Below are 9,562 nucleotides of genomic sequence, written 5' to 3' on the forward strand. Positions count from 1 at the left end.
AATCGTCTCTCGACCCACTAATATAGCCTCTACTCCAAAGCTAAAATGATTTAAAAATAAAAAGCAGCAAAAAACCAATGAGATCATAGTTCTCTCCTGATGAAACCCCTATGGGCTTCCCCTCTCCATTAGAATGAAGTTAAAATTCTTGGTGCAGCTCATGAACACAGCCTGGACCTTCTCTCCTGGACTGCTCATGCCATGCTGGCCACTAGTATCTGGCCTCCCCAGCCATTCTGACTGCAATTCTTCAAAGGTTCCATGCTCCCACATATTTCTGAGCTTTTGCCCACGTTGTCCATTTGGCCTGAATGCTCTTGATCTGAACCCCCACCCCTGTCTCCACTTTCTTATACCTAATTGATTTCAATAAGCATGTTCCTCTGTCGTGGTATAGCAGGTCTTACAGCTACGCACTCCGAGAATATTCTTACCTTCCTTCATAATGCGTATCAGAATTTGTAAGTATATAGATGTCTGATTATTTTATTAAAATCATTTTCCCATTGAGCAACAATCACTTGGAAAGAATGAACGATGTCTTTTTGGCTTACTATTGTCTCCCCAAGGCCTAGCACTGGGCTTGACACATAACATGAAACAGTAACCATTTGTTGTTCAATATTGAGTGAATGGATGCTACCAGCTCTTCAAACTGCCAATGATGACTCAGGGAGTGGGGATTATGAATTGAGATAATCCATGCACCTCTCACTCCACCCCTCCTCCCATTTGGAGCTTCGGAAGTTTTCCTTCATTTCAGCTTCAGAAATTTTGGGTTTACAATTCGCAGTGATATTTCAAAGATGGGAGAAAACACTATAGGTCATACAAATACTCAGTATGACAGTTGACAAGTTTTTATTAATGTGTGGAGTATATTAGAATAGTTCATTACTCATAGGGCATTGTTTAGAGCAGTTCCTGTCATAGTCATTAGAATGTTGACCCTAAGGGCACGGCAGGGTCCAGTCTTTACCCATTGCATCAGCTGGCTCGCAGAGCAGGCCAGAAAGGAGGCTACCTCACCGGGTTTAAATGCCTCCTATGATGGAGCAGGGGCTCATGACCTCATCTCACTGTGGAGCAGCTGCACTTGTTAGAAAGCTTTGCCTTTTGCTGTGCCTCACTGTAACCCCTTCCCCACATTCTTGGGCCCACATTTCACATAACCCTGAACGCTCATCCACATGACAAACCTTCAGTTATTTGAAGACCATTGACAAGCCACATCTGAAGCCTTCTCTTCTATATTTTATGTATTTTTCAGCCTTGATTTTTTATTTATGGACTACAGCTTGCTCTTTTATTGTGTGCATGCTTGTAGCCGCCTTAAATCCTGTGTGGAATAAGGCCATATATAGCAAATCTTTGTTTCACTCTTTTAGGCAACAACTCCAGTTCACCACCTGATAGTCTCCTCACCAACTTTGCATTATTATCTCAGTTGTATTCTTTGATATACAAATATATATATATACGCTAACACTAGAATAGGGAAAAGTATAGGGTTATTCCCAAACTTGATATTCATCATAGACACTTACTGTCAAGTCCGTGGCAGGGTCTCTGAGCGCAGTGTCATAGGACCGACAGACAGACTTTGGGAAGATGAGTGCTTGTCCCATCCCTGCTGTTTCAGTTTCATTTCACGAAACAGTTATTAGTGACATGCTAAGGCTTTGGAAACCCCTAAAACTACCACCGCTGATATCTGCAGTGATAACCTGGCCTCTTACATAAACTAGAAGATCAAGGTCACAGGACTAGAATGCCCTCGTGTCCCTCTACATTAACTCAAGCTCACTCCCTCTCCCCCTCCACTGCTCTCCATCTGCAGTCTGTATGTGCTTTTGAAAACCATTCTCTGTCTTAACCTCTTCCTTTTAATTACATCAGGCCTGTTCCAACAAGTATCCCAGTTACCTGAGTAGCTCGATCTTTCCCTTACAGCTAACACCCTCCCCTCTGCATGCAAAATGCTCAGGTCATCTCTAGCCTAAAAATTTCTAATAATGAAATATTTAATATCTTATATTAGCCCAAAGCTGTCATCCTAACTCTTTCTGTTCGAGCATGAATAAACCTCCGGAAGGTTTATTGTTATGCAAGGATAGATCCAGGTTTTTTGGGACCTGAAGCTTATGCAATTTGGGGGAAGAGGGACTCTTTAAAATAAAGAATTCAAAATTATAAATTAAAAAATTAGGTACAAAAGTAAATATTTATTTAGAAAGGGAAAAAATGCAATAAATTACAACTTTAAAAAACCAGACAATACCACAAATAGAAAATCTAAAAAAATGCAATATTTTTATTTACTAACTGCCTAGCTTCTTGAACATCCCCCTGCCCCGGCCACCTCTACATTTTCTTAGATGTATCCTCTTAGATTGCTACTTTATTTGGCAAGAATGCAATCTGTCCTCCAGCATAATCAAAAATATTTGCTTATTATTGATGGTTAGGAAAATTTCAGCTTCCTATTTCATTACTGGTAATATGCAAGCTTGTAGGATTTTTTTTTCTTCAAATTGTAAAAATCTCTATCAAGTTTCTTTCATTACTGAGCTGAAAGATTTCAGAACATTTCAAGTTTTTTGGTGCTGTGACTAATCTTAAGTCTTTGAACTGACAACACCCATTAACCAGTTTGTCACTGCTGTCTCATCGCAGTGGTATATTATGAATGTTAGTTTGTCTTATCTGATAGGAGAGAATTTGCATTTTGACTGGGCCTTGACAGGAATCAGATCCTCTTCTTGCAATTTTACACATCTCATAATTGCAAAGGAGGTCTATACACCAGCTTCTGGCTCTGCACATTTCAGCCTTTTCTCCTCCACTGCCCACTTGGTGTCAATGCTGGGTGAGTCTGCCCAGTGGGCAGGAACTATTAGCAGTAACTTCACAATGTGTTAACAATATGCAAACCACACATTTTATCTCCTTAAACCCTAACTCTAGTTCTCTAAACTGATGCCAGAATGCCATTCAATAACAGGAAAAATGTGAGTAAAGGAGAATAGAAAGAGACTGCAGTTAAATGGGCAGAATATTTGTGTTCCTCCAAAATTCATATGTTAAACTCATAATCCCTAATGTGATGGAATTTGGAAATGAGTTTTTTGAGAGATAGAGTAGGTCATGAGGGTGGAGCCCTCACGATGGAATAAATGCCCTTATAGAAAAGGATCTCTCTCTCTCTCTCTCTCTCTCCCCTCTTCTCCCTCCCTCCCTCTCTCCTTCCCTTTCTTCCTCCCTCCCTCCATCCCCCACCTGGAGAGAAGACCTCATCTGCAAACCAGGAAGAGGGCTCTCACCGGAATCTGACCATGTTGGTACCCTGATGTACCAGACTTTCCAGCCTTTGTGTCTGTGAGAAATTTCTGTTGTTTAAGCCACTCAGTATGTAGAATCTTGTTAAAGCAGCCCTAACAGAGTAAGTCAAGTATCTTACATTTGTAAGTTCTACAGATCCCATAACCATGAGAAGACATTACTAAGGTCCTAGGGTCTGGGAAAGATCTGGATAGGTGTGGGGCTTAAAACTGAGGTCTCATATGTTTCCTGGTACATCTGCCTTGGCTGTGTGTATATCCTCAAGAAGAATCTCCAAGTCCTGACCTTTTACCCAGACACACCCTCCTACCATTTTACCCCTTGGAGTTTGGCTTTTACTCTACCTTCTTGTAACTCAGCAAAGACCAGTTAACCACCCAATCTTTATTCTTCTCAACCCTCTTCCTTTTTTCTCTGATTCTTTGCCTCTCACTTAGCAACTTCCAAACTCATTCATCTCTCTCTCTTTGTCATCGTCTATCTCCCCCATGCTTTCATCTCCCTTTTGTACTCCCTAAGTGAGAATGCTGTCTCAAGTTCTGGCCTGACTCCTCCTTCCTTCTTTCTGTAGAACACTCTTCCTTGGAAATATCATCCACAGACTTCCCTTATCACCTAGAGAGAAGAAATTTCTCTCTAGAGCCAATTTTATTACCTGCACACATGTCTCCAACACTTTAATCCAGTGTCTTTTGCCCACACTCGCTCTTCCTCCTTGGATATACTTTATCTATTAGTGCTGAGAGATTTTGTTGACTCCTGTTTCTCCCTTGACCACCAATTTCTCCCTCCCCTTTCCTACTGCCACTGCCCTATTTCTAGCCTTAGTATCTTTTAATTAAAGTAAAAGTCTCTCAGTTGCTCCAGAGAATTCTACAACCTAATGCTTCCAGCCTCCTTCCACTCAGATGTTCTTTTTCCTTCTCTTCAGAACTGCCACATACTTTTTATGTCTCTTATAGGATTTATTATATTTCATCTTATATTTATGTAGTGATAACTAACAATCAAAGTACCTACAATGTGCTAAGCATTTTGCACCATCTCATTTAATTCTCACATTCACTCTGTGGCTGGCTATTGTTAACATGATTATTATTTCTATTTTCAATAAAAAACATGAGCCTCAGAAAAACTGAATAACTTACTCAAGGTCACATAGAAAGTAGCAGAACCAGAATTTAGATGCAGCTCTCTGACAACAAAAAATCATGAGCTTAATCACCCAAAACAGATTAATAATAATAATAATAAAATAATAATAGCTACCACACATTATACATTTGCCATCTGTTCTATAAACCTCACATTACCCTGTGAGATTATACTATTATCCTTTTATTATAGAGGAGAAAACTGAGGCCCAGAAATTTTAGGTTACCCTTCTAAGGTCTCCTAACTGGTACTGGCGGAGCTATGATTGAAGCACAAAGCACAAGCCATTTGGCTACAGAGCCCATACTAGTAACTATGTCACCAGACTTCCTCCTTCACTGCTCTGCTGACTTCGTTTCAATTGTCTTGGCCTTCCTAGTATAAAATAGACTCCCTGAAAGCAGGGGCCACTTCTTATTCATTTTTTTCATGCTAAAGATGATCTTATTTTGAAATAATTTCAAAAACGATGCAAATACAGCACAAAAATATTTTTTCCTGAACCATTTTAGAGTAAGTTAGTAACATGTTGCCCTACAACCCCTCAACAATTTAGTGTATATTTCCTCCAGACAAGGACATTCTTCAACATAACTATAATAAAACCATCAAAACGAGGAAATTATATCAATAACATTTAATTACCATCTAATTTCAAACTCCACTCAGTTTTTACCATTTGTCTCAATAATGTTCTTTATAGCAATAGAATCCAAAGCAGATTATGACATTTGGTTGTCTGTGTCTTTAGTCTCTTGCAATCTGGAATAGTTCCCCAGTGTTTCCTCAACATCCATATCCTTGACACTTTTCAAAATTGCAGGCCAGTTATTAGTAAAATGTATCTCACTTTGAGTCTGCCTAATGTTTTCTCATGATTGGATTCAGGTTATATATCTTTAGCAGCAGTGTCTCAGAAGTGATACTTAGTTCTTCTATGTCTTCCTATTAAGTGGTCACAATTTCTTTTTGTCTCTTTCCTGGTAAGGTTAATTTTGATAATTAGATTAACGTGATATCTGCCAGGTTTTAAGTTACTCTCTTTTCTCCTTGATACATAAATATTTTATGAGAGGCACTTCTTGAGACTATATAAATATCTTCTATTCATCAAACTTTTCCCTACTTAGTTTTAATATCCAATAGATGTTTCTTGGCTTAATTACTACTATAAAGGTTGCCAAATGGTGATCTTCTAATGCAATTATTTCTTCTACATTTATTAGTCAGCATTCATTTCTCTCAATTTATTTATCCATTGATCGATTTATATTAGTATAGATTTCTGGATCCTATTTTATTCAATAGGTTATAATCTTTTAGTAACATTTATTCTAAAGCTCAAATTATCCCAGTTTTGTGTCCTTCAAAGAGGCTTCTGTGTCCTTTTATCAGGTTATTATTCCTTGAGTATTCCCTTATGTCCTGGGACAATAAGATATTCCAGGCTTTTTATTTTTTTCCAGGCTTTTCTTATACTTTCTCTGCCCCAGTCCTGGAATCAGTCATTTTGCCAAGCAATCATGGTTCCTTTTAGTAAAGAACGGTATTTAGAATTCAAGACTAATCCTCTAAATGTGCTTGCTGTGATTGGGGTGTCACTGTTCCAGGGCTCTCTTAGTGGGCAAAGCTAAAAAGCTAGGAAATGTGTGTGTGTGTGTGTGTGTGTGTGTGTGTGTGTGTGTAAAGCAATGAGTTCACATCAATATCTGCAATTCCAACTTAACATCACTTGATTCATTTTATTTTTCTTCTTTTCCAACTTTATAATTCTCTTATTGAATAGTATGAAACCATTATCCTCAATTTATTTACTTATGGGATCAGTCTCCCCATATGTATCCAATCTCCTGATGCAGTCACATCTCCCCACCCTCACATGAATGCCCTTCTTACTCTCCTCAGGCCTTGATTTCCGTGCCAGCCTGTCCCACCCCACCTCCACCAACTCGCCTTCCCACACAGTAGCCAGTCTTGTTCATCCCCCTCTAATGGTCTTTGGACTGAATTATTCAGGAAGCTTATTAATTTTATAATAAATTTCTGGACTAGCATAATGCTCTTTGCCAAGTGATTACTCAATTCACTTTATTTTAACAGAATAAAATAAACACTTGCCCACTAGAGGTTTTTCTACATAAAAAGGAGCCTTTTTAAGAAAACAAGACAGTTTATACTTTCTTATTATAAAAAATAGTTCTGTAAGAACAAACATTAAACAAAAAGTAAGTTCTTATTAAGAAGCCTAAATCTAAATTTTATAAAGCATAGACGAAGTATCAAACAAAAGGTCATCATTTTCCCTCTACATCTGGCCTGCCCCAGCGTCCACAGAGCTCCTGACCTTCATTCTTTTCCAGTCTTTTATTAAGGAAAAATGTCTAATTTTTTTCCAAACATGTTTTTGTTCCTTCATGAATTTCAGCTGATTACTTAGTTTTTCCCTGCCCAGGCGGTCTAAAGTCTACCGCCTGGCATTTCAAATGTTATTGTGGGGTTGTCGTGATACATAACTGCCAGCCGCTTTCTCCAGATGAAGACTCCTCTTTCCTGTGAGGGTCCCTCTCGACAAGCCCATCACTAAAGGGTTCCTCAATCTAAGAACACAGTTTCTCTGTTACACATCTTGATCCAGAATAGTTTTTGTTTCTAACTTTTCAAAATTATGAATATATTATATATAAAAGAGCATATACAGCTTTTTTCATGAATATTACATTTTAGTTGTTTTGTTTTTTCAAATTAAGGCTCACACAGATGTGATGTGGTTATAAAATAAACAGATGTATGGCTTATGATTTCATTACTTTTACAGTTTACTTTAAATATACTAAAACAAATATATTTTTTTAATATTTGTTCTTCAGGTTTTCTGGAGATATTACAGAATATGGCTACCAGCAAACAAAGGTACAGAATCCATATTTCTTACGCTTAAATTAAAATGTCTATGGACATTTGTGAAGGCCTGGATTGGAAATTTCAGTGACAATCGAATAACTGCTAGCAAGAAACTTCAGATCTAACTCATCAACAGTAAGTAAGACAAGAGCCTAGTTTCTATTTCCATCTACAGCAGACTATATGGTAACAATAATGACTCATACATATTATTATATGTATTCTTCACAAGAACAATTTGAGATTAATAAGAGCCATCACGTGATTGCACAAGCTCACATATCTTTGAGGTGGCAGAACTAAACTGCATTCCCAGGTCTTCATTCACCCCACACATCACACAGCCTCTCGAGACTAGATTATGTTTGCAATAGGTTTCTAATTTCTCAACTACATGTTATGCTGTGCATCCAAACTCCCTTCTACCTAATGAGGTAAATAAACCAAGCCGATCAAGTCTAAATACATGGGGAAAATGACTTCTGAAAAGTTTTCTTTAAGATAACTGGCTTATTCAAATAATTGTTTTCCCTTCAAGCTAAAGAACAAGGTATCTAAAATAATTCCCAACTAGATTATATTCAGAAATAAGGAAACTTCAGAAATTAATTATGAGCAGTTTTTTAATGGACAAATTAGATTGAATGGAATGCCTTTTCTTCTGGATTATCATTTTTATATGGACAGGATCTTAAATTTCATTCATAGTCTATTTTTCAAAGATGGCTTTGCTACAACCATGAGACTATAGGATGAAAAAAAAGTCAGTATTTAATGGTCTTTGCAAAGCCAAAAATACATTTCAATTTTTGATGAATATATTACTTCTACCACTTTAACCTATTGAAAATCCAAAGAATTCTATCATTATGAGCAATATATATTGTGTTTTTATTATTATAAAATTAATGCATACTAATTTTTTTAAATGTAGAAAGTTATAAAGAAGAAAACTAAAATCACATATATTCTCATCATCAAGTGATAACAATGGATTTCCCTTAAATATGTGTCTTCATGCATTTGCGCATCTGATTTTGTTTTTGAAAAATTAAAATCATATAGTAGAATTTCATTTTCTGCTTTTTTCGTTTATACAATAGCATGCCCCATGACATTAAACTCTATAATGTGACATTAATGGATGAATAATAGCCTGTGAAATGTACCCTAACTTATTTTACCATAATTTATTTAACTCTATCATTAGAAATGTAGGCTTTTTCATTTTATTTTCACTATTAAAAATAGCGATGTGATAAATACCTTTGCATATAAATCTTTGTGCGTAACTTTGGATCAATTCCTAGAAGTAAAATTATTGCATCAAAGCATATGAACTCTTTTAACAATATCAATTCATATTGTTAAATGCAATTCTAGGAAAACTACCAGTTTACACTTCAATCAGATCATCAAAAAAGTTTTGGTAGCTTCTAATATTTTAACATTATTTTGCCAATTTGCTGGTTTAAAAATTATATCTCATTGTCTAAATTTGCATTAATTTGACTATTAATAAAACCAAATATTTTTGCATATGTTAATTTCCTCTGTATGTGTACATTTATATGTGTTTTCTTCTATCTTGTATCCATTTTTCTAGTAGAATATTTACATTATTATTTTCAAACATATATTTTCATTTGTTAAATATAATAACCCTTGCCACATTTGTTGCCAATATTATTGACCAGTTAGTCATTTGCTTTTAATTTTTAAGTAGTCAAACTTTAATGTTCCCCTATGTATTCAGAGCTCATAATGTTTTAAACTTGCCATTACACATTTTAGTAAATAGAATAGTTTATATATTAATCTGTTTATTTGGACAGTAGATATTAAGCAAAGCTGTTTGAGGAGTCCAGTAACCCCTTATTCAGCAGTCTCCACTGGCAGTTTTTGAGAGTGGTGATTTGTACAAAAACACTCTTTCAAACTCAGCCTTCCATAACGCATTTTGTTTTTTTGTTTTCTTTTGTTTTATTTATTTATTTTTTTTAGGCAAAGCAATCCTTAGTTGACCTCACAGATTGCAAAGACCTTGTCAGCTTACGATCCCCTATTTTTTTTTTTTTTTATGCCTACAACACCTGGTCTTCCTAGGTGGTCTCCCATCTAAGTACTGACCAGGCCTGACCCTGCTTAGCTTTCAAGATCAGAG

General features: G+C 36.4%; 1 long non-coding RNA gene across 4 annotated transcripts in view; it reads right to left on the reverse strand.

Moving 5' to 3' along the window:
* Window positions 1–9,562, reverse strand: part of LOC105307623 — a 239,164-nt gene that overhangs the window by 176,746 nt on the left and 52,856 nt on the right. The window lies entirely within an intron of this gene.

This window comes from Pteropus vampyrus, unplaced genomic scaffold (assembly GCF_000151845.1).
Source record: "Pteropus vampyrus isolate Shadow unplaced genomic scaffold, Pvam_2.0 Scaffold14, whole genome shotgun sequence".
Classification (NCBI taxonomy): domain Eukaryota; kingdom Metazoa; phylum Chordata; class Mammalia; order Chiroptera; family Pteropodidae; genus Pteropus; species Pteropus vampyrus.